Raw genomic sequence first — 25,203 nt, 5'->3', positions numbered from 1 at the left:
CATTTATTCCTCATGGAGAGGTAGCTTTTTAGATCTCTTCTTAGGCCTCATGCCTGTGGTGACCCAAGCAACGTTTGCGTGCAGTGATATCAGGTTTTCTTGCTGAGCCTTTACTGTTTGCATTACAGAAATAATCTGCAAGCGATTGTGGAGCTGGTTTTTATGTTTGCCTTCACTCTTTCTGATAGGTAAGGGAGAATATGCTGTGAGCAGGCAAAAGCAAATTAAATCTGCACTGATCTCTCTGATGACCAATGTGCAAGAGGGTTGCACGCAAATATCTCTTTGTTTGCTGCAAGCAGCAAACAAAAATTGTCACGGGGAAAATCAGAACCAGGAGTTCTGGGAGGAACGTGCAGGTTTCTGTGGGAATACTGTGATTTCCCTTGCTGGTTCAAGGTGGCAGTGATGCCCTTCCAGCACAAGGTGAAGACTGAAGGGGTATGTGGCCGATGCAGTAAAGGAGTCCTTGATGGAGTCGTCCTTGTCTTGGTGTGCTTTGTTAATGGAGACTACAGCAAGGGCAGGGAGAGCTTCCCTCATCGACTCCATTATCCTGGGGAAAATGCATGGACAGGGCTGGCACAAGAAGGCTCTCCCCCCCTCCCATCCTAGGCGGGGTTTCTGACAGAGGAGCCTCAAGAGGGAGGGAGCCAGAGGTGACAAAAGCCTCTCGTAACCTATTGGAAAAGAATGGTTTCATCTGCAAGATGATAAATTGCTGGTATGAATCAGTAGCAAAATGCAGGGCCTTTCCTCATGATCCCCTTCACCTGCCAACAACCACTCAACCTTGGACACGAGCAGTTAGAGCCTTCCTGCAAAATGTGTGTAGGATGGGAACATGTGGCACAGGCTTCTCGGTGCTCACTACATCGGTCCTGGGTAGCTTTAAATCACGGAGCACGTTTTTAGCTGGTACAGGCTGTATATAGGTACTTGGCTGTTGGGAGGGTGGAACAGGTGAAGATGCAGTCCTGAAGACCAAAATGTCACCAGGTGACCTACTCCCTCTGGACTAACTCTCCATGTTCTTTGAGGTCCTGGCCAGCAGATTTAGTGGTTTTTACAAGTTCATTTTCAAGTTCTGGTTTTATGCCCTGTTTTATGGTATGTTTATTCCCTTTGCTTTTATTACTGGCTTACAGTTGCACAATTCTTGTGTTCGCTGGCACCAAACCTCATGTTTCATACTGAAATCCCAGTAGCGATGGAAGTAACATCAAGTGTTGCAGAGGAATCTCCAACTGGGAAAAATCCATAATCCTTTTGATATTTTTGCAAGTTTGAGTCCTGGCCCCCATAGAAATAAAGGCATAAAGCTAAAAATGAAAATCTCACCCTGAAGTACAGGCAAACTGACCACTCTGAATTTGTTTAGGAATCACATTTGACCTAAGAAATCAGCCAAGCTATGCACAAGTAATTCAGGAAGATATAAATGGCTACATTATAATGAGTAGACACCTATTTTAAGCATGATCTATGTTTTTAAGAAAATTCATTACAATAAGTCTTACAATACCAAGCTCTTCAATGAATTTTTCATGTCTGCATACCAAGATATATATAAACTGATCGTAATCATACACCTTTGGGGCAATGCTGAGCACCAGCTGTTTCACCGATGATTTATAGGTTGCCATGTTCAAGGTTAATAATCAGGAGAAACAGGTTACAGTATGCAATGTATTTATGTCAGGTTAGAAGTTCACTAGTGAGGATATGATGTTAGGATGATATGTGCGGTTTTAATTAGCTACATCCCAGCTTTCTGGAAAATCAAATGCAACCGCTTTCCAAAGGTAAAATCTGTGAAAAGTTACCGGTCCTAATTTTTATTTTCAGCTCAGTTGAAATTAAACCAGCAAAATATCCTCTTCATCTTGTCTGAAATCTGCACGCAAACTGCCTAAGCGGTCAATTAATAATAAAAATTCCGTGCTAAGGTGGATGGAGATTTTCCCAGGATGGAGAGCAGGATGGTTTAAACTGCAAATGCAGTTGCACTCTGTGCATTGTGAGCTGCCGTACCAACCCATTAAGATAAGCCATTACAGTCTGTCAGCGTACCAGCCTCGAAGCAGCAGTGGAGATGGCGGTCATGGTGCATCGGCCCGTGCAGTTGCCCCAGCCGCTGGTGGGGTATCACTGGTCACCATGCTTGTTCCCTCGCTGGTTCCAGCTATGTCCTCCTGCAAGAGGACCATTATAACTGTGTGATTGCCAGGATCTGCTCTTCTGTGCAAGATATTTAAACAACAAAAGAGAAAGGCTTGGAGTCAACAATTGATGCCACGTGCCTTTTTTAAGTTTCTGAATAGTTACCCCTTGGTTAACTAGGGAACTGCCTGCAAACCGACAAGCCTAGAGCCCAGCAACCTGGAAAAACTTCTGCCTCCAGCTCAACAGGAAAATTTTCAGCACTGGAGTTTTCTGACACAACCAAAAGGTGCAAACTTTCCTACTACAGCATGGGGAGCTTTAGCTGCTTGCAAACACCAGAGTCCCCGAGCAGGGCCTTGGAGCGTTGCCATCGCATTGCATTGCTTTGAAAATCCTTTACCTTTTCCGTTCAGCTTTCCTGAAGCTGAATGCTCATTCCCAGAAGTCGGCAGCTTTCTCCTCACACTGCTGTGATTGTATTCACAACAGGGAACTCCAAATAAGATAAGGAAAGGGGCTAATTCATTTCAGAAGGATAGCTTTAAATCTCAGCAGATTCAGCAATAGCAGACTCCTTTTTCGATGAAAACGGTTGATCCACCCCATCTTTGCGTTTTCAGCTGCGTTGCCCACCAGACTGGGAGTGACGGGAGGTGTGCTGGTGCCGGGGTGTCAGCCCTGGGTCAGGTCAGGCTTCACGCACACAAGTTGTAATGTCCAGCTTCTCCCCCCTGAATGATCTGTGGCTTGGTGGGATTTGAGTCTTGGATCGCCATGAGCCCTAGTTAAGGATTTCCTTGGTGTTGAGATGCTACGTGCAGCAACATCCCTCACCCACAGACCCCAACGGCACGCTTTGACTGTTGGATGTCGTGCATTCAAGGCCTGTCTCCACTTCCCGCTGTGCATTGATGTATGCTAAAGAACCTGTTGAACTTACAATAACAAATGCAGCCTGCCCTCTAAACAAATGGGAAGAGCCGCCCTGGCATAATAAAATCACCAGAGGGAGGGCAAGGAATAGGACACAGATGAGATTTCATTCTCATAAATTGCCTCTCTATTACACTTGGAGTATATTCACAATCGGGAACTCCAAATAAGATGAGAAAAGGGCTAATTCATTTCACGAGGATGGCTTTAAATCTCAGCCTATACCATACTAGGAAATTAATTATGGCTATGATGAATGAAAGGAGAAGTTATACCAGTAATGAGCATCACCATATCCTGCTTTCTTAGCCCAATAAAATTTTCTTTAACTGAGCAGTGGCATTCATAAATGTCAGCAAAGCAAAACATGAAGATAATAGGACATGTTGACCTGGGTGCAGGCAGTGGTGCCTACGGATATGGGAAAAGCTGTTGGAGCCCTTACACGTCTGTGTGTAATTTTAAAAGGCCAGGCTGTCTTAGGCATTTCACAGAGCGACTGATCCGTCAGTGGAGAAATAGCCAATAAAAATGGGTGATGTAAACATTATTAGTGAGAGTTGTGGTTGATGGTGGAGGGAGCTGGAATCCTAGGGTGAAAACTTGGCCTTATTGAAGATAGTAGTAAAACTCATCCTGACTCCGGATTCTGGTCTTACGGCATCCAGGTCCTAAACAAAATAACCTAAATTGTCCTATTAAGTTGTTAGACTGCATACCCTGAGTTATTACTGAAGGGCTAGTGCTCAAGTATTTTATTTCACTACTGTGTCAATCTGTATTTGCCTCTCATTGGCCTGACAGGGGCCTTTGGAGGTCTAACAAATCCCTTGCCCTAAAAGAGGGCTAACCACCCTTCAGGCTCTCCTGGTCATATTTGCTTAACCTGTTCTTGAGAGAACCCCTTGAGAGACCTTGAGAGATGGAGATCCCACAAACCACGCCGTGCTTCGCTTGTATTTTAGCTTACTCCCCTTGCCATAGTTTTTGCCTATTCCTGTTACTCCCATTCTCCGTGAACATGGAGAACCAAAGGATCCCTTTTCCTTTGCTGCAGCGTTTTCTACGTTGGAAATCAGTTATGTGATCCCCCTCAGACTTTTTGTCTTCAGACTGACCCACAGTTTGCCCAGTCTTTCCCTGCAGGTTGGACCTTCCAGACCGCTCCCTTTGGTCAGTCTTAAAGCAGGTCCTGGCACTGGCCACCCTGTTTGGGCTGGGATAGTCCATGTGGCCGGCTTGCTTCACCCGGGGTTTCAGCTCTTCCCCTTCACACTTCCTGGTACTCAGCTTCCCTCTTTTGTCATGGTGCAGCATTGGTTCGTGCTCAGCTTGTGATCCTCTGTTCCCCCAGAGTTCCCTCTGGTGATCCCCTGGCTGTCGTCCCCCCGTGCGTTATTTCTGCGTAACTGTAGTACTGCGCTGCTTCTCATTGGACTATATGAGAGTTTCTCCACTTCATCATTTCGAATCAAGACCTTTTTAAGCGTGAATGTTGCCATTCAAAATATTTCAAGACTCTCCATGAAGGCGTGATCTCTGTTCCCTACTAAATACTGTTTGCATGGGGTCCTGGGAGGCCTTGCAGAATCTGCTTTTAACCATAAGCTAAATCCTTTCATACAGTTTCCAATTTGATTTTCAGTTGCATTGCAGGAGTTTGAGCTAGAGGGTACTTCCCCAATTTACTTAGGAGGATGTTTGGAAGACTGTGTCAAAAGCCTTGCTAACCTCAAGTATATCCATGAAGCCTATTACTTTACCACACAAGGAAATTAATTTGATTTGATGCGATATGTTCTTGACAAACCCGTCTTGGCTGAATCTCATCTCCTTGTTCTCATCCGTGTGCCTACAAATAGTTTTTATATTTTCCTGGGAAATGAAATTAAGCTGACAGTGGTTTATAATCCCCAGCCCTCCTTCCCCTCCCCCCACCCCGCGCATCCTCTTCCTTTCTCCAGCCGCACTAGAGCCTCTGTCTGTTGCTGCTGCGGCAGTCTCGGGCCTTCTGCTGAAATTTCCGTCCATGCTTTCCTGTCCTGTGTTTTTTTTTTTGTTTGGTTTAGTTTGTTTTTTGTATTCTTCCGGTGTGGTAACCCTCCCTCCCCATGTAAACCCCTCGCTCCGGGGCTCCCACAGGGGATGGAAAGCTGCTGTTTTCCCTCACGTGTCATGACATTTGACCACTTCACCCTCAGCCAAACAGCGAGCGGCTCACTGCTTAATTTCAAGATCCAAAATACAATTGCTTTTTAAACTCCCTATGGACTCTTTCCAGGCTACTGCACAAATTAAGCCTGTTCCTACTCCTTTCCCCATCACTTCCTTTCCTTACAGAGCTGCAGCCTCTTCCTTCTTTTTAAACTTTTATATACGTGGAGATTTATAGGCGCTAGGTAAGAGTCCCTGGCTGCCCAGAAGAGTTTGCACGCTGCTGCTTGGCTCCGGTGAGAGAGGGTCTCCTCCGCAGGCTCTGCCCTCCCTCTTCCAGCAGCAGTGCGGAAGCCAAACGGGAGCAAGGGATCTCCCTCTTGCCCAGGTATCGTTGGCAAACGGTGCTGCCCCATCAAAAATTGTTGCAGCCTTCTGCTTCTCTGCGAGGGTCTGAAACGCACGTGGCTTTATGGTCTCCTATAAGCCCCGCGAGGCTTTATGGTCCCCCAGTTTGCACCCAAAGCAGCCCGGGAGCTGCAGTTTCATTTCCTTTACATGCTAATGAGTTCAGCTGTTCTGGCAGCAGCAAAGCCGGGCAGGGGCTCAGCTGTGGGCTGCGTACAACCTCCCAAACACTGGGAATGGCATCTCCGAAAGGACAGGGAGAAGCCCTGTGATGGAAACCAGCCCTTCCTCGCTCAGCCTCCGAGAGCTGTGCCCCATCTCTGCGGTGGCAAGGGTGATGCCGCTCTGCAAGCACGGTTCCCGGCAGGCTGAGGGGTCCAACGTCCTTTCCCTTCTGCCGACTGGAGAGGCTTCACGAACCCATGGCCCTGGGAACCACTGCCACCATGGACCGAGGGCAGTCGTTCGAAACTCAGCCCTGAGTCATTCGGATTAATTCGGTTCCCATCTACATTTTGTTTTGAAGTCTACATGAACTATTTTATCTTTGAGTCTAAATACGCCTGCTAACCAAACTGAGTTTCATGTGGTTTTGTCCTTTATGCCCACAGCTGTTGCTTGGCCGTCTTGCTCAGCATCTGGTGACGCTGGTTTCTGCAATGGAAATAAACCTGTGAAGACGCTCTGGTTAACGAATATTAAAAGCCCTCTGTAAATATTATTCGCTATGAACATTATAGCAAAAAAACCCCACAACTAGTAGTGAGTGAAAATTAACTGCTGATATGCTCCTGCTTCGGTACTTAATATTACCTGTCTAAACGCTTATAGAAATATCAGCACTGAGGATGCACAGTAATACGGATTTCACGTTTTACAGTGATCTGGTTATCTCGTCGAAGCTAAAGTAGCTGGACTGTAAAACTTGCCTCGTGAGTTAACAAATCCTCAGCAAGCAGAATTCATGGGGACGTCTGCTATTTTGATTTTTAATCATTTTTTGCTTTGAACAAAATACTCCGCTTCTCCAGCGTACTGTAAAACCATCTTTGTGTAGATACTTTGTATGCTGTGCCATTTGCACCACCAGCTCAGCTCCACAGCCCCGTTACTAGGTGTTACATGCTTATTTAAAGAAAAAACACCCACCAAACAGCTCGGGGGGGGGTCGGGGGGGGGGCAGAGCTGCGAAAATCCTGGGTGGGTGCAGCCATGTCGCGGGTCCCATGGTCGCGCGGGATCCCGTACCTGCGCCGTGTGCGGGGCAGCTACCCCGGCCGCCCTGTGTGAACCTGAACTTCTGTGTGAACCTGAACTTCTGCATTTCCTGCCTTTGTGTTGCTTTGTTTTGCTCCATTGTTGGCCTGCCCGGCCTCCCCCCTCGCCTCGCCAGCGGATGCGCCCTGAGTTCGGCGTCTTCCTATTCTCAGAATCCCTCCCTTATTTTCTCCTCTTCAGGCTGTGAACAAACTTTTGTGCCTTTTCCATGTTTTGCTTGATTTTTTCCAGCAGCTGAGTCAGCATCTGCCTTTCTCTGCGAGACACCAGCCCTTTAAAGCCTCTGTTATCTTGCAAACGTGCCATTTGCTACAACCACCACCTAGAGCGGCTGAGATAAGTAAAGCAGTTGAGGGAGTAACCATCTCCTCGCAGCCCATGAATGCTTCCAGTCAGGCTGGGAAATAATAGAAATATTTATTCTCTGGAAAAGCTTCCCGCAGCTGCTCTTGCTCCCTCTTTGTTTCACCCGGTGCTGCCTATCTCGGTGGCAAACAGAGATGGAGCTGGGAAAGGCCTGAGCCCAGTGCAAAGTCCAGCTCTTCTCCTCGTTAGCAGGATTTTCAGTGAGCGCCAGGCCGAGCAGAGCCCAGCTTTGCCCCCTCTCCTCTGCGATATCCTCAGCCCCTGGTGCTGCCAGAGGAGAGCTGCCCACAGTCCCCCTTTTTTACTCCTGTGGCGCTGATCTCAGCCATCATCCCCTCTTTTCTGTTTTTCATGAGAAAATATCTCTAAGGATATAACCACCTTTCAAACGTCTGCCAGTTTGGTTGGAAACGAGGTGGTGGTACCAAAACCTCCTTAGCAAAAGTCCTGTACGACGAGCCCGGGGTTTTGGGGGGCAGCAGAGTTGCAGGTGCCAGCAGCCGGCGGCCATGTCGGGGCTGGGGCCGACCCTCACTTTCCTTGCCGAGCCCCCATGGCCGCCCTTTTTCCAAAAAGATATAATGGAGAAGAGGCCATGGCGCCGGCGTGGAGAACAGCTTGCGCTGGTGAAAGGTTTCAAGCTGAAGAAGAGGGCGGTGGCGTGCCACGCGCGACAGGTTCGGCCGGGGCGGCTGAGCCGAGCCGAGCCCAGGTGGAAACAGCAGGCGAGGGCCAGGCTGCTGTGTGTACGCAGAGATGTACGGGCCCACGCGGAAAGGGGGTGAGAGCGGCGGGGGGAGAAGCATATATTCTGTATTTATAAACTTTTCAGCATCCCATTTAACTTCTCAGGGTGTAACCCGCAGGGTAGGAACTCGAACTGCGGTTTAGCTGGAAAAATCACGCAGCGGGGATTATAAACCCCCGCTAGACCTGCGAGCTCATTTTGTGGCCCCTTCCTTGATATCTCCAAGTCTGAGACCAGGTTAGATGGAAAACTACTTTAATCTGCTCTTCTCTCTGGAAATACGTGTCGTGCAGCCAGTTCCTGCAACGGGGAGGCAATTGCTTTCTGGTGAAGGCTGCTGCTCCGGGAGGTAGGTGGTTACAGGGGAATCTGCCATTTTTATATCAGACCCGCAACTTCTACATCAGCTGTTCGTGATTAACCTTTTTCTTCTTTCTCTCTTCGCAAACCGGCTGAAGAGCAAAGGCTCGAAGCCGGAGCGCTAGGTTTATCTCAGTATGTTGCATCTGAGCCGTCGTTTTTGACAGCCTGGAAGTGGCTGTAGGAGGTCTGGGCATTAGTTTCTCCCTGTCCTGGTTTTGCACCCCTTTCTGTAAGGGGTAACTGGGGAGCAGCCAGCGGTGTGTCAAGAGGCCAGGTACCAGGGTTTCTTAATGATGTTTGTGGAGCTTAGATGTGAAACTCTGTATTTCTCAGCTGTAGCAGGCTACAAGTGCTATAAGAGAAAAGTCTCTCATGCCGATGTATAAATATATATTTATTGCTGTACTGAAAAGTACAGGGAGTTACTAAAAGATAGAGCTGTCCTTCCCAGGGGCTGTATCAACCTAAGGACAGCTGAAATCATCCCCAAGGCTTTTTGCTGCTGCCTGCCCATAGCCTGCCCGTGTCCCGCTCCGCTCCGCTCAGCGCTGCGTCCCGCTGTGGTGCAGACCCCGACGTGCATTTTTTTGGGGTTCATTCCCTCCCCGCAGGCTGCTGGAAGAGACAGGCTCCTGAGCTGTGCCCAGCCTCCATGGGGTTCCGGCTCACGGGTGGTGCAGGGTCTGTGAGCAGCCGTCTGTGCCTCGGGACCCCTCTTTCCCTCTCATCCAGACACTTTCGCCCAACGTATCAGGTGGAAGCGGCTGGACCTTGACCAATTTTTAATTACCAGCGCACTGATTGAAATGGTGGCAGCGGCGGCTACCTGGAGTCAGTAGGAATTGACTCCTGTCATGCGGTGGGTATAATCTGCTCTCACTGTGACCCTGCCGTGGGACCGACGCCAGGAGACCAAGAGCAGAAACCTGATTTTCAGAGGTGGCGAAAGCCCACAGCTTCTGCCGGCGGAGCGGAGAGCGCCGACTCCTCCGTGCCTCCGCAAATATCGGACCACGGTCCCTGGCTGGCCCTTGTGTGCGTGGGACCGCTATTAGATAGCATCGTGGCATGGCATACTGTGTTCTCAAATAAAGAGAGGAAGGAAAAGTATTTTAAGTAAACAAGAACGGAACAGTTCACAGAGCCGGCCGCTGCTGCCAGGCAGCCTCGTCAATAACTTGCATACTTGCCTCGGACTGCAGATTATTTCAATGTCAGCACAGATGCCATTTCTGGAAACTCCCTGCAGACCAAGGACATCAGAGGAGCCATTTTATTGTACTTGATGGGTGAGTGCAGGAGGCAGAGGTTAATAAGACCAGTATCATGCACAGAGTATGCGGAATAAAAGCGGCAGCGTGAAAAGTTTGCGTGACAAACGTTTCATTTTCTCTACACATGCTGAAGAAAAGAACATCGTTTCCTCCAATTCCTGTTTTAAATGCACATTCATGATTTTTGCAGCTGCTAACGTGTGTAACGCAGTGCCGTAAGGCTCTCCTGAGCTTAAGACTTCTCACCTAATATGCACATACTTAACTGCCTCTGAAACTCATTTATCTACACCAGCTACTTCCAGACTCCCTGGCATAAAATAGTTTTGCACCAAAGCTGTGTTTGTATTCTCATATGTGACAACACCACATGAGGTGTTTTGGTGTTATTTTGTAAAGTCTCTCTTTTCCTACACACGAGCCACATTTGTCTGTGGATGTAAGGAAGTCCTCCCACCCGCTTGGGCTTTAGAGAGAGATTTGAGAAAAGCAATAGTTGCATTTTGAATACTGTGTAAGTTTAGAAAAAGAGAATATTTTTCTGTGTACTCTAAAAAATACTTGAGAGCATAGAAAGGTTTGGGATCGTTTTTTCAGATACCCTCACCAGAAATAACAGTGAGTTTTGTGGCTGTGGAAGCTTTCCAAAACCCCACACCTGCCCAGCCTGGGTGGTGTGCTGCTTTCAGGGCACCTTGTGACGCCCAAAACCACCGTAAGCACAAATGTCACTGAACGCGCCGGAGGGCTGCCAGCATAACCCCTGTTTGCAAAGGTGACCTTTATGTCGTGGGGAAACCTCCTTGCACACCTGGCTGTGAAGAAGGCGTGTCTGTCGTTCCTAAATAATTCCTGAATGAGTTTTCCTAAACCTTTCAGGGAGCAGCACAGGCGGGAGAAGGAAAAGGGTTTGCTGTTGCTAACCTGGGCATCTTTGCGACACCGCGAAGGCAAAGCTTAGGGAGACGCTGGGAAGGGTTTCAGATCACTAATTATCGTGTGGTTCCGTGGGGCTGAATAGGGACCCTGGCACAGCACAGCTGAAGGTGTGAGCCCCAGGTGATGACCTGGGGATGGATGGGATGGGATGGGATGGGATGGGATGGGATGGGATGGGACGGGATGGGATGGGATGGGATGGGATGTCCCCCAGGCAAGGGGGGGCTGAGAGCAGCTCTCTGAGCATGAAGCATGAGTTTTTCCGTGCTGTGAGAGAAGGGAAGAGGGTGCCATGATGTCCCAGGCCTAACGACTCTTGACCACATTCATAGCAGCCACGAGTGCTTACGAAGACAAAATACTAATGCGTCGGCTGGCTGAATGCTCAGGCTCAGTGAATGCTGAGAAAGCAAAGGGGCTTCAGCTATTTCGAAGACAACGAATCCAGACAAAAGATGCAGCAAAGCCGACTGTAACAGCATATGCCACAAAAAGTTAGCTCCTCGTCCTTTGTAGCCAGGATGGGCTGCAGCTGCAACGCGGGGGGAGCGAGGGGGGCAGAGCAGGAGTGCAGCTGCTCCCCGTCACGTGAGGAGAGCCCACGCGGCACCTCCTGGGGATGGCTCAGGAAAGGGGAGGGAGGGAGGGGGGCTGGCTCCGGGATCTGCTGCGATACTGCTACTGACGGGAAGCAGATATGTCGGGTGAGGGACGGCGAGCGCCAGGCTGCGCATCAAGGTGCTCCTGTGCAAATTGCCATCCCTGTAAAAAAAAAAATGGCAGGGTTGACGGTGATGAAGTTGATGCTGGCTGTACGGAGCTGTAGAAAGATACTTGTGCTGTCCTCCAGGAGTCCTGAAGTGGTTTCTGTTCATTTGGAAAATGCAACACTTTATTAAGGCTGTTGATTTACCACCAGTTGAGCTGGAAGAATAATGGATGGATAAACTGGGCTTTTTTTAACCCCAGGTGCTTAATAAACCTATTCCCGAACAGAGGAGCATATATATTACAAATTCAGATGGGACAGTTGGGAACCAGCAAGTAAATCTGAGTGGAGAATCCTCCGTATTACATCCTTGAAGCTATTTTGCAGATTTCATAGATTATCCATCAGGGTTCAACACGCAGCAGTGCTATAGGCCAGGAGTGATATTCGTGAAGAATTTAAGCACATAAAGTTAATGATGTGAAAACAGGTGTTCACTGCTGTAGTTGATGGGGAGGAGTTTGGTACGGCATCTATATAAGGACAATATGAGCAGTGAGAGATTAAAATGCATATGGGTAGCAACCACAAGACAGCAGAGATGTCATGTGTGAGCCATGGGGTGATTCTGAAAAGGGTTAAAAAAGATGCTGCTGCAAAGGTTAAAGCTGTAACTCAAATGCAGATAGGAAAAAAAAGAGTTTAAAATCCAGCGATGGATGCTGTCAGGTACCTAGATGCTCGTATATCACCAGCATGAAGGAAAACATATACTCTCCTGAGACGGCTACAGCGCAAAGCGGATGGGGTTGAGGTGATGGCACGACAGACCTGGCACCGCCCAGCCGGAACACTCGCTACCACAACTGTCCCCTTGCTGGAAGTGACCCCCCTGACCCATCAGTGGGTATTGCTGAGAGCATTGTAGCACCAAATGGTGGTTTCTTAACACTGGGATTACGATAATAGTGGATTTGAGCACTCAAGTTAATGCAATTTCCATTACTAGACCTTTTTCTCATTCCCTGTAACTTTCTCAAATTAATTCTAGGTTTGCTTGCTCAAGCTTTCCTCGTGAGTGACTTCTTGTTGTTGTTTGAATGGGTGGGGGAGGGAAAAAGGCAGAAATGCAACCAGAAATCCAGTCTCCTTTTTGATTCTTACGGAGGGATTTAACCAAATGCAAAGACTTAATCTGAATATTCCAAACAAAACCAAACAGATTTTGTTCAGCCATAGCACAACCTCACAGATCTCTGTGGAACAACCAAATTCTAAGGAAACTGAAGTAATTCTTTCTGTATAGACATGGTAAGACTGGATTAATAGGCTGGGGAGCTATGCACATATTCAGCTCCTGAGCACCTTTCTAATTTTTTTTCCCCATCCTCTTCTCCTGGAGTGTCTCCGAGCATGAAGAACTCCACCAAAATACATAAGCGCAAACTCCATTGAAATGTCCAGGGCAAGTGGACTGGAGGATGCAAAACCTCTCAGTAGCACAGTAGAAGACACTTGCTGTGAATACAGCCAAAGAAACTAAACAGAGGATAAGGAGCACAGGCTGCTGGAGTCTTATGCCCTTTTCTGTCACTCTTGGGTCTTAATAACTGGTGTTTTTCAAACATTGCTTTGCCATATTATTAGCTGAATTTGCCTATAGGGAAACTGATGTTTATAACCTGCCTTACCCGCACAGGACTGGGATAAGAATGTCAATATGAGATTGCCTTAAAAAAAAGGAAGTAAAAACAAGGGGAAAAACATAGAGTGGAAAGGGAACTGATGCTGTTGAGAAGTTGAGACCAGAGACATGGGGAGAAAAGGAGCTTGAGCCTGCTGCCTAACAGGACTGCAGCATCTCAGAAAAGTGTGTTTCTCCTCAAGGAATGCTAAGTATTTTTAACGTATTGGAGCCTACCTATAGCTCCTGCCTGCGCAGCCTGGTGTCAAGCAAAGTCTAAAAAAAGTCACATTGCCTGAAGCACAACAGGATGCGATGGTAGATTGAGAATTTGCAGAAAGCACAAAAGATCAAGCCAAATTCTGCAACTTGCTGTTCGTTTTAGTTGAGAGATTAAAATACTAGCAAAAAAGAAAAAGATGGAGCAGATGCAGCATCTCCACGGGGCTTCTTCTTGCAGCCGCCTTCCTCTTCCTGCCTTGTGCTTTCTCGTCCTCTGGAGTGTCACGGCAGTCCCAGTTACTAAAAAGGCACACGGCAGCACTGCAGCGTGCTGGAGCAAGTGCCCGTGGGGAGCAGCGGGAGGATGGATGCAACCCGAGGCAATTCAGAGAGACACTTGTGTCTTCCTCGGAGGACATGGGACTGCCCCACTTTGGGGCAAGGAGCCATCTGCTCTTGGATGCAGAAACTCCTGGCTTTCTGGTGCAAGATGACCTCCAGGCTCTTTCTGGAGAGGCAGAGGGAGGGTCCCATGCAGGCTGGGCCCCCCAGGCTGGGTGCCGAGCAGAGGAGGAGGGAGAGGTTGGGTGGCCCTCCTCCTTCTCCTGGCCAGCACTGCACTTGTCCCGCTTCCACAGCACCCGACCTGTGGTTTCGCAGGGATCGCTGGCCGCATCCCGATGAACAGAGAGTTATTGTCACCGCGTGGGCAATTACCTTCCCCAGCAATCTCAAACATCTCCTTCTGCACCGGGGGAGAGAGCCAGGCAGGCCGGGGAGATCCAGCTCTCCCTCTTACATAAATTCAACAACAACAAAAAAAAGGTTTCAGTGAACTGGAAAAAAATGCTCAACAACACAGGAAATAATTAAAGATTAATTTCACTCCAAAGACGACCATTTAATTTTGGTTTACCTTTTAAAGTCCTTAAACATAAATAATTTCCAAAGTGAAACATCATTTTAAAATACAGAATTGAGTATTTTCATTTTGAAAATTGTAGATATTTGAATACCCCAAACGAAACACTGGAGTATTTTTTTTTAATTGTCAGAACTATTCACCAAAAACATGATGAACTTGGCGAATAGTTCCAACTGACCTACAGTTGCATTTTTTTCCAAATCAATTACTCCCTTAGAAAAAAAACATCCCACCACTAACCAAGAGCACAGCCTTGGCCCTTCAGCACGCCGAAAGCCTTTATTTTCATTCATCGCTCCTGAACGTGCATTAAAAATTGCATATAAGATATAATTATTGAGCTGCGTAAACCGTGCATAGCGGGACAGAGAAGAATGATGAGGTGTATCCGCCAGGCTCGATCCACATCAGTCACCGACTTCCTGGGCAAATTCCTTACCCAGCTGAAGTCAACAGCAAAACTCTCAGCAGCATCAAGAGTTTCAGGGGTTTGTTTTATTTTATTGTATTTTCTCGTCCCCAAATCTGCTTTAAAGCACCACTTTTTAACCTGAAAATTTGGATCCACTGTGGAAAAAAAAAAAACCACAATACCCTGATGCTCCTCAGTTAGCAAGTGTATTTTGGAGGCTGCGGTGCTGCATCCTGATGCTGCCACAGTGCACGCAGGGGCTTTCAGTCCACAGGTACCAGCTGCTGCGGTGCCGAGCAGCTGACGGAGCCGTGCCGGCTCCAGCACATGCACACGCGTGTGCACACTCACACACACACATGCACACACACGCCTCTTCCAGCACACACACAACAAAGAAACCCCGTGCCCTCTCTGGCCTCCACAGCATCGTGCTGCCCCTGCCGCGCAGCTCCCACGAGAAAATCCAATATATCTTAAAATAATTCTGCTATGGCTTTTTTTATTCCAGATCAATTATTCGCTTTTCTGTCTATACAAAGGCTATTCTCTTATCAATGCTGTTTTTCTCTCTTACCATTTCCCCTCTTTTTCCTTCCTTTTTTTTTGCGGGAGGCAGGGTTGGAGGCTGCTAATTAACCCTTCGTATAACAGGGTCCCTGGCACGCATTGCCACCCGGCGAAGGTGGGGCTGTGAGGAGGAGGAGGAGGGGGAGCAAGGAAGATGACACAACAAACATGAGGCCCGGCAGCAGCCGGTTCCAGACACAACATCTGCAGAATGAGGCCATTTTTCTGTAACTCTAATCTCATAATTCATTGTTTGTGCGGTGTTGGTTACAGTAGCTGAAAGGGGGGATAACAGCAGGTCAATTTGGCACAGAAGTGCATTTGAATCTGCCATGAGGGACGAGCCCACCTTCTGATGAGCTGCTGAACCGTGGCCAGAAATAGAGAAAATAAGCAGGAAAGTGGCTTAAAAGGAGAAACAAGGCCCCCTAAAATTATATAAACCGGCCAGAAAGATTTATTTCTTCGAATCCGCAGGGGTGGCGTGTGTTTGGTGAGCACCGGGGGGTGATGTGACAGCCTTTTCCTTGCCGCTGCTGCTGTTCATTTACTTTTTGGGCTCCCGTGGAAGCAGGCTGCTCGCTCGGCTCCCGCGGCCGTGGGCTCGCCGGCGCTGCCGCAGCCGGGTGCCACGGCACTATCTGGCTCCTCGGTGCTACCAAGCATTCCGCCTTTTTTTTTTTCCTGCAAGAGAAAAAAACAAATCTTTTTTTTTTTTGCCCATAACATCGAAGGACGCCTGAGCTTCGCGCGGGTGGTTGTGCGAGAGGTGTGTTGGTTAATGTTAGCGGCTGATTACTAAACTTCTCCTTTCGAACCGCAAAAACCTTGCATGTCAGCCTAAATTAGCTAACAGCAAGGGAGTGTCCTTCTCGGTTTGCAGGCCACAGCACATCTGCTCTTTGAAGAAAGAGAATGAGCAAAATAGGGTTGGGTGGTTGGTGGTGGGGGTGTTTTTTTTCTGCCTCCCCTCAGCCTCCCATTTGTGCGTGTGTTCATAAATATCCTGATGAGAGGCTGCCTCTGTGGTTGGCGTGTGGGAAGGGGGGGAAGGAGGGTGGATAAAGAGCGATTCTCCGCCCGCGTGGGGGACACCCTTCCTCCCCTCCCCGCCACCTCCTCTTCCTCCCCCTCCCCTCGCCATTTGACCTTGAGTTCGTTCCCTGCTCCCGCTCCCCTCCTCCCCCTGCCCGCCTGCATCTGGCATCCGAGGCAGGCTGGTGCAGCTGGGGGGTCGAAAATCCCCCTCCCCACGCTCCTTAACCCCTGCTGCTCCGGGCGGGGCGTACCGTGGGTGCTCCCCGTCCGCCCCCAGCACAGCCCCCGGGCCCTGGGGGGCTGAGGGCCGGGAGCAGCCCCCTCGGCTCCCCAGTACGGGTGTCCCGCGCCGCAGCGCTGCCGCTCAACTACCCTAATCCGGTTGTCTTTTCCAGCGGCGTATTGGGGAACAATGGGCAGCCTTGTGCTGACCAAGGCTGCCCGTCCCCGTCCTTGCAGCTGGCGCGGCCACCGGTGCTAAGCTCCAGTGAGCAGGATCAGCTGAAACCCTCATTCCCCTTCACCCTCTTCAAGGGCTTGCCTATCCACTGGGGCCGCTATCGCTTACACGAAACATTTGGTTCGCAATGGGCTGTTTGTGCTGGAAGGCAGAGGGCTCTTCCAGCAGCGGGCAGTGATCCTCGGCAGAAAAAGCTTGCCCTGTGTTAGTTTACAACAGTTTCACCCACACTGAAAAGTACAATGGAGACAGATCGTGCACAATGACAGGCTGCCGGCGGCTCCAGGGGATCCATAATTTATGATGTTTTTCTTACCGATCCGGTTTTGGATTTCACAAGCAGGCCCGTTTCCTTCCCATTTGTTGCTTCCTTCCGTCCTCATTTCGAGAAATTGAACCCCGGGCTCAAAACGAGCGAGAGCGGCAGAGGCCGCCCGGCTCTCCTGGGCGGCTGTGTTTGCAGGGGGCAGGTAGGGGTTCCCCAGCCTCACCTCGCTGCCTTGATTTTATTACAGAGAAAGGAGAATGCCCTGACACACACCTCGCCGTATCTCAGCTTCCTGGTGAGCGGCGGCGGCAGCCCACGTGCTGCTGCCCTGAACCACATTCAGGTTCACCGGGTCACCCGGTAAAAGCAGGGCTACCAGGACTCCCAGCAATTGGCTGATTAAAGGTAAGGAGGTTAATAATGGCTTTTAAGGATTGTTCTTACTCAAATAAATAAGAATCAAAACTTAATCTGCTCTATCATCCGTAATCCAGCCGTTGCTCCCTTGCCAGAAATAGATGCACCAGGGCAAGATGCGGGCGGTCAGATGCCACCTCCGCAGCGAGCGCGGGTGCTGTCAGTGACATGCAGACTCGGGGGCGCGGAGCTACGTGGGTTTTTCCGATGGGCCAAGCCTGAACGGTGCCTCTGGGGAACACCTCAATTTCAGATATGGAGCTGGATTTTTGGCTGAAGCCTGTCCCCGCCACCAGCCACTGGTCCTGCCTGCTCTGTGGCCACGCTTCCAACCTCCCCACACCCGTTTGGGAGGCCACCCGCACAGAGGCACAGAAAGGACCTGCTCCGAGGTGCCATCACCCCCCACCCCATCCTTGGGCTGGTTGGTGAGGGGTGCAGGGCTGCAGGCCCCCAGCCCCCCGCCGCGGCCCCCTGCCCTGCTGCAGATGGCTGGGTCATCCGGGTGGTTTGCAAATGACCAAGTAAGGTTAAAACCGCAGTCACTGTGGTTACCGGCGGCTGTAATTAGTCACACAGTAAGTGATCCAATTATAGCAACCCCCCCCCCGCAACACCCCCCACTTCATCTGTTTAAAAGGACAAGCCCAGGCCTCCCTTAACTCGATTTCAGCACGGGTTTATATCCGAAAGAAAAAGGAGCCTGAAGTTGGAAAGGGAGAAGTGAGGGGCCAGGGGAGCACTGGCGAGGTTTTGGTTTCAAAACCTGCCGTGGCTGACGGTGACGGGAAGCCCTGCTTGCTCCCGGGACGGTGCCTTCCGACGGGCATCGGCTGAAGCAAGGCAGCCCTCGGGGAGGTGGGGGCCCTGCAGCTGCGGGGGGGTGGCAGAGGGTATGAACTGCTGCGGTGGTGTCCACCCGCGGCCTCGGCTGGTCGGTCCATCTCCTGCCACCCCCGCTTCCTCACCCCGAGGCTGCTCTCCTGCTGCTTCCCACCTGGACCACTGCGCAGCTCAGTTTCCCTTTTTTTTTTAAAAAAAAAAAAAGAATTTCAAGCAATTTCAAGGGCTCCACCTGATTCGCCTTGCAAATGGCTGTGTTTTTTAGAAGCGCATTTCCCCTCTGGCTGGGCCCAGGCCCCCCCACAGGCAGGCAGGAGAAGGGGGTGAGGCCGCTGGCCCCATCCTCCTCTCCCCCAGCTGGCGCTGGGAGCAGGTGACGGGCACCTGCGTCCTCCCACCACCGTGTGCGTCCCCCGGGCCCCCTCCCCGGCGGCCACCGAGGTGGTGCGAGGGGCGGGTGGGAAGCAGGGAGGGAGGGGAAGGGAGGCATTAATTTGCCGCCGTGGCAGGCGGTAGTGCCTGCCCGCAGAGCGTGGAGCTGAGCACCTCCCGGGCACCCCAAACTGCCGTCCTGCCTGCAGGAGCCTGCGCCCTGCGAATCCCGCTGGCATCCTCCGGCAGAGCCCTCTGCAGCAGGGCACGCTGCTACCGCCATCAGTCACTGTTATTTACTGTCTTCTTTCAGTGCGGAGCAATCCCCGGGGCACGTAAAGGCTCGATAATGCTGATCCTGTACCGGATCCTTCTCCACCTCTCCTCGCATGTGTGGGTTTTTTGGCCATGCAGCGCTCAAATGTAATCACCCCAGCTGAGAGCACGCGTACTCTTCTTTAGCAGGGTGAGGGCTGAGAAATGGCTGAGGCAAATCTGCAGATGAACAATAACGCCACAACTTTGCTCCCACGCTGCCGACTTTCGCCCCAGCGCACAGTTTTATGGCTGAGCTGTAAATCCTTGGGAAACCGTCTAATAGTGACCCTGATCCTTCGGTGAGGTGTTTGCCGCGGCGTTCGTGGGGTGAGCTGTTACAGCCCCAGCCGTCCTGCTTCTTGTGGATGCAGCCGCTTTGCTCCCAGCAATTGGTTTCACAGCCCCATCTCATGTGCACCATGGGTTTTATCTTGTCAGGGCTGAAGAAACACCCACAAGAGTTGAGGACTTGGTCCTGAGGAGAGCAAATGAGGGATGGGAGGCTGCAGACTGACGGTGGTGTGCTGTGTGGTGGCTTGGGGGCCCTGTCAAGACCCTGCTGGGAAAAATCTCCCCTCTTGATTTAGGGGGAGTCTGTGGCTCCTGGTAGGGCCATTCACTGTCCACATGCTGATAAATCACTCCTGGCTGAGGGCACTGCTGTCCTGGGGCTCATACAGCAATTTGCAGTGAGTTTCTTGGCCTTTCAGAGTAATTCCTGTGAGACACTATCCAAAGTATTTCTGAGGGCAAGATGGATGCAGGCACCTCCCTCTCTGCCCACCAGATTTATTTCCTAATACACTTTGACTCAACACATTCTTGACTCCCTGAATAACTGGGAATTTTCCTGGAGCTCTTCCAACAGATGCCCTCCGTTACGATGTTGCTTGCCTGCTGATGTTACCTTCCTGCTTGAGTTTTCCTGCTTTTCCTATCTTCTCCCTCCCCTGCCTACCTTCCTGCCTGTCGGGAGGGTTTCTTCCCACTCCTGCCCCAGCCGTCCCCAGCCAAGCCAAGGAAAACTTCATGTCCCCCCTCCATAGCGATGTGTTCCCCTCATGCGACCACTTGTCAAGCGCAAGCAAAGTGACCTTCTTGTTGGAGACGGACGCTTTGGCTGCAACACCTACTGGGGTGGAAGCCCCCCTGCACCATGGAGATGTGGAGGATCAGATCCACCTACCTCTTCCCTATCCACCCATCCTCCTGGTCTCCAGGGCAGGGTTCAGCAAAACAGCACCAGCACAATAAAATATTGTAGTCCCTTCTTGAACCGGTGCCAGCTCCAATACCAGCATTGCAGCCCGGGTAAGCAGCAGCAGATGTCCGGGGCCTCGGAGAGCCATTTCCCGGCGGAGTAGAAATGAATGACATAAAGTCTAGGTCAAGGTGGTCCAGCCCCAACCTCCGCTGTGCCCGGAGGTTGAGCTGAGCAACAACCTTCCTACCTCCGCGAGCGCGAGGTGAAGGGGCCAGAGGGAGGGCTGGGGGGAGCCCACCTGCCTCTCGCAGGTCCCCTCAGCCCGGGGCACTTGCTCCCGAGGGCACCACTTTTTCTGCAGAAAGAGAGTGATGTTCTCATGAGGGTTGGTAGCATCCATGGCCAGACCCCAGAACTGACACCCAAGCAAGTTAAAACACGCTGGCTTAAACGTATTCTGAGCGTTACTTATTTTCTAGTTGCCAACATGTGCCAGTCCACCAGCGAGGCTAACCAGGCTGCGTGAGCACTTTTTCCCAGCGCAGCTGGCCCCTGCCCCGGGAATTGCTTGTACCTGGGACAGGGAGCAGTCAACAAACTTGCACAGTGTCCTCTTCAAGTTGTACCGCCTCTGCACAGAGCTGCGCTCAGCAAAAACGCAGGATGCATCTTCCCAAGACTAAGCGTTTATAATGGCACATGAAGCAACAGGACTGGGATGGCAATGTGTAACAGGCACGTGGTGTAAGTCCTGCCCGTTACAAGGACTGTCAGAACCCCTGTGCACAGCTACCCCGGACAGGCCTGAGCAGCTCTCCTTGCTGACTGGAGGCAATAAACCTCTGCTTGCTCACCAGCTCTGCTGGGGACATCAGCCTGGGATGAGCAAGGCATCTACGCTGCATCCAGCTCCAGATGTAGCTCCCTGGGAGCCAGCCAGTGCGTCTCTGCCGTGCCAGCGGACGCCCACTTAATGGCACCGTGAAGGTGGCATTGAGCCAGCCGTGGTCCCCCGAAGCACTGAGGGGCAGGTGGCACAGCTGTGAGAAGCATGTAGCCCCGAGGTCTCGCTAATGGGCAGCTATGGGCTCGCTAGCTGCTTTCCTTCCTTGCAGGAAATCCGCAGGGGTATGCCCAGGCTTGGAAGCCAAGCTGCTTTTAACACGTCTTTGGAGGCGTTGCCGGACGCGCTCAGGGTCTGCTCCATGGTTTGCACGCTCGCTGGCCCCCGCTTCCCGTGAGGCTGTTGCTGCAGGTAGGGTGTGCGTGGGCAGCCCATCTCCCACTTCCTATGCCTTCTCCCTTGGTGCAAGACCCTAATACGAAGCGTACAGCCACCACAGGATCCTCTCCCAGTGTGAATTTGCCAAGACTGGCATAGACACTTTGCTGATGAGTTTATAACATGGGACACCAGACCCTCGATGTAGATCTTGGTGCCTGAGCCCTACCTGAGGGGCTGCTTAGGTTAGTGCTTGTGTGGTACCCTACCAGCGGCACCGAACGTCTTCACCTGTTTTTATGGCACTAACCTATGCTGAAGTAGGGTCACCACAGCAAAGGGGGGAGCTTCTGGTCTGCAACATCATATACGTTTAAATATTTTTCACGCCAGCGCCATTCCTGCTACCTTTGTGTGTCTGTCTGTCTGTCCCTGCCTCAAGCAGCCGGACTCATCCCCACTCCCGTTCTCTGTTGGCTGCGACTGAAGTTGCTGGGGGTCAGTTATCTCCCCAGGCACCGACAACAGTGCAGGACTGCCGGGAAAGTGATGTTGTCCCCTGGCCGTGCCGAGGCCCAGCATAATTGTGTCGCTGGGTTCGGGGAGGGCGTGTGTGACATATGGCGAGTGGGGAGGATGTTTACGAGAGAGCAGAGGGCAACCCGGCAGAGCAGGCGGTGGGGACGCTTGCCTTCCCATGCGTGCTCCCTGGCAGGAGTCCTCCTCCATTATGTTTTTTGTTCTTTTGCTGTATTGGGTGAACTTGAAACATTTTGGCGTTTGAGCGCATGGCTTCGAGGCGCACGCCCGCCATATTTTGAAGATTGGAGCATCCCCCCATGCAACTTTCCCCGAGACCCCATGTTTCGTAAAGCAACTGCGCTGGAGAGGAGCAACGGCACATCTCCTTCCTTCCCTCACCCTCTGCCTCCCTCCTGGAGCCACCAGCAAGGCAAGGCAGGGCAAGGCAGGGCAGGGCAGGGCAGGGCTCGGGGAGGTGATCCCTCACTCTCTGCTGATGTTTCTCTCCCTCCTGGTTTTGACAAGGAGACAAGGTAATGCTCCTGCTCATGGCAGCCCCAGCTGTGGGCTCACATGTATTTCCTCTGACACGCACACTGCCACCATGGCCCCGGCAGCTGCTTTCATTTATTCCCTCTATTTTCGGCTACTCGGTGGCGCCCATCATGACCGTGTCTGTGGGGGAGGCTTCCAGAGGTGCTTCCCCATGCATGGATGCCTGCAGGTGCTGAGTACAGCTTTCAAAAGCGTCGTATCCCTCACGACTTAAATAGGAGGAAGGCACGCTGGCACCTTTTCTACCCTGATCTGCATCTTTTGTGCTGAACACTGTATTTAGCTAGGATTATTTTCGTGTCCTCACCCTGCTTGTCTTCTGAATCACTGATGTGCAAGCCAGCTCCTATCTGCGGTAAAGCCACATAATAGTGTTAGCAGTTAACACCAAGCCTGGGTAAATACACCCTGCCCTTGAGTTGGGCTGGCTTGCTTGGTTTGGCTCCGGGCTGACCACGGCTGCTTGGTCTCCGGTGAGGTTGGAGCGTAAGCAGGGCAGGCTCATATCTGCTGTTAATGTCTTACTGGAACTCGGGCAATTTATATTAGCCTAAGATAGGTCCTTGTTGGTCTTGGTGGCATACACTGTACAGAGCAAATGTTTGTTCTGTGATTCATGATTTGGGAAAGTGCGAAGGGTATGCTCAAAAAGAGGCCCAACCCCCCTGTACCCAATTAGTTTCCCTGTCATATTTTTTTCATTTCTTTATTATTATTTCAGTGGTTTCAGGTTTATTAAGAGTCTTATAATATCTGGGGTTATTATTTAAAGCCTCAGGCCCTGGAGTCTTGCGAATGCAGAGGAACTCCTGTTTTCAGTGCAAGAATAAACAAAGCAAGAATGAGTTTCTGCTTTCTATAGCCACAAAGACATGCCAGAGCACTAAACACCCCTCAGTCACCCAAAATGTCAGCAAAGAGAAAGCTAATCTGTTACACTGAGGTGGATTTAAAAATGCATGTTCTCCTTTTCACTTCACTTGGGGGGACTGAGGACCCATGGTTTCTGCACGGTGACGCTGCATTTGCCCCATTTTTGGAGTGAGGAAATGGCCATGAGCAGCAAGGAGGTGACCATGGAGCAGTGAGATGGTGGCCTTGGAGCAGGGAGATGTCCCTGGCACAGGGAAGAGGTGGCCATGGAGCAATGAGATGTCCCTGGAGCACTGCAAAGGCAGGAGCTGCTCCCTGGGCAGGGAGGAAGGAAAGGACCCCCCCTGCTAATGGATTCCTTCAGATAAAAGAGCCCCAGCTACCTTTCTTCCCTGTAATGGCCCCTGAGGCTAATGTCTTAAAGAGGAAACAAAAGGATTGCTTTACATCACACAAGTGGGGCAGGAGCTCAGTGGGGAAAGGAACACTTGAGTGATGCAGCACTGCCAGGGCTCCTGCTGCAGGATGGAGGCCAGGGGGAGGGATGCAGCTGGCCCTAACTTGGGCTTTGCTCTGTGGCCTCTTGGTATTAAATGCTTTATTAACCCCTTCTCTGCTGCTCTGGTGTCCATGTGCTCTGGGAGGGCTCCTCTCCTGGGACATTCAAACAAGTGGGGGCATCAAGGCAGGCCACGTAAGTGTTTGCGTTTCATGGGCATAGTCAGCAATGAGGATGTATGGTCTGTGGCAGCTAAACCAGCCAGAAACAGCGATAATAATACTAAAAAACCAAAGGAATTCTGCAGTAATGCCTTAAAAACGATGGCAAGCGATAAACACAAGGGCGCTTGAAGAGCCGAACTCCCAGGGCGACAGGAAAGGCGCTTCCTACGGAAGAGGGGCGTTCAGCGAGCGCAAAAACAACCCCGAGTAGCGTGCAGCTTCCAGCAGCTCCAGCTGTGCTGCTCTTCCTTTGTCTGCTCTCTCCTCTGGCAGCTTTCCGAGGGGTGGGCAGAGCAGGTGTGACAGCTACCGAGGGAGCCCGAGCAGCGGCAAAACCGGGCGGTCAGTCGGCAGCTGGGGGCTGCAGGCAGAAGCTGGATGCAGCAGGTCTGCTCCTCTGAGGTGCTGCCCGTCGTGACCGGCTCCGTCAGGAGAGGCATTGTGGCCCTCTGGCTTTATGTGGCTTTTGACTTTATAGACCACCCGCTCTGGCAGCGGAAATTTTCCACGCTCGGTCCCTGTGCGGCACCTTCTGCGTATCTGTTTTTGGCAAGGGGTTGTGTAGGAGAGACTGCTGTAGGGAAAATAAACTGGCAAACAAAGTAAAAGAGACACCTTTGATTAGCAGCTAATAGAAGAAAATCGACTCTTTTGGACCATCATCGTCCTTGCCACATTGGATCAGAATGATGCTCTGTCAGTGCCCTGGTTTTGACCCTGGCCTACACCGGTTTCTTCGCAGGAAGATGCAGGGAAGCGGGCTAATCAGCATCTCCTCCAAGAGCATCCTTCTCACCCCTAGGATCCCCGCTTTGTCACATCCCTGAAGCACGACCTCCCTATGCCTGTCCCAGACTCGTTTTGCAAGGCATGTGAGTCTTTCGTGCTTGAATTTAGCATGTTTAAAGAAGAGCAGGTGATGTTTGAAACTTGTCCTGATACGGTTCCCGCTGACGATAAATGTTTTGCTTGGCTGAATATGAAGCGGCTGAAAAAAAGCCTCTGTGGCCGGCCGATGCGGTCTGCTAAGACTTTCAGCCTTGTAGGGCAGGTCTGTCCCCTCTGTGACATTACGGAGCATGCAATCCTCCTTCAGGCCTCAGAGCTACGCCGGCTGCTCTTAGAAAAGCTTATCCAAAGGAGGTTCTCATCCTGCCACTGAAACCTATATGAATCACAGATAAAGTGAAAAGTAATTAAAAATTAATAAAGAAAATAAATAAAATCCTATCCTATT

General features: G+C 50.8%; 1 long non-coding RNA gene across 1 annotated transcript in view; it reads left to right on the top strand.

The window, feature by feature from the left end:
- The first annotated feature begins 17,063 nt into the window (after positions 1-17,063).
- The window catches only part of LOC142078185 (uncharacterized), a 55,896-nt gene continuing 47,756 nt past the window's right edge, over positions 17,064-25,203 (top strand). The window contains exons 1-2 of the long non-coding RNA XR_012672149.1: positions 17,064-17,322; positions 18,863-19,194. This is a non-coding gene — a long non-coding RNA (uncharacterized LOC142078185). The remainder of the gene's footprint in view (positions 17,323-18,862; positions 19,195-25,203) is intronic.

This window comes from Calonectris borealis, chromosome 2 (assembly GCF_964195595.1).
Source record: "Calonectris borealis chromosome 2, bCalBor7.hap1.2, whole genome shotgun sequence".
Classification (NCBI taxonomy): domain Eukaryota; kingdom Metazoa; phylum Chordata; class Aves; order Procellariiformes; family Procellariidae; genus Calonectris; species Calonectris borealis.
The sequence above is the reverse complement of the archived record's forward strand: the minus strand, read 5'-3'. Positions and strand labels throughout refer to the sequence as shown.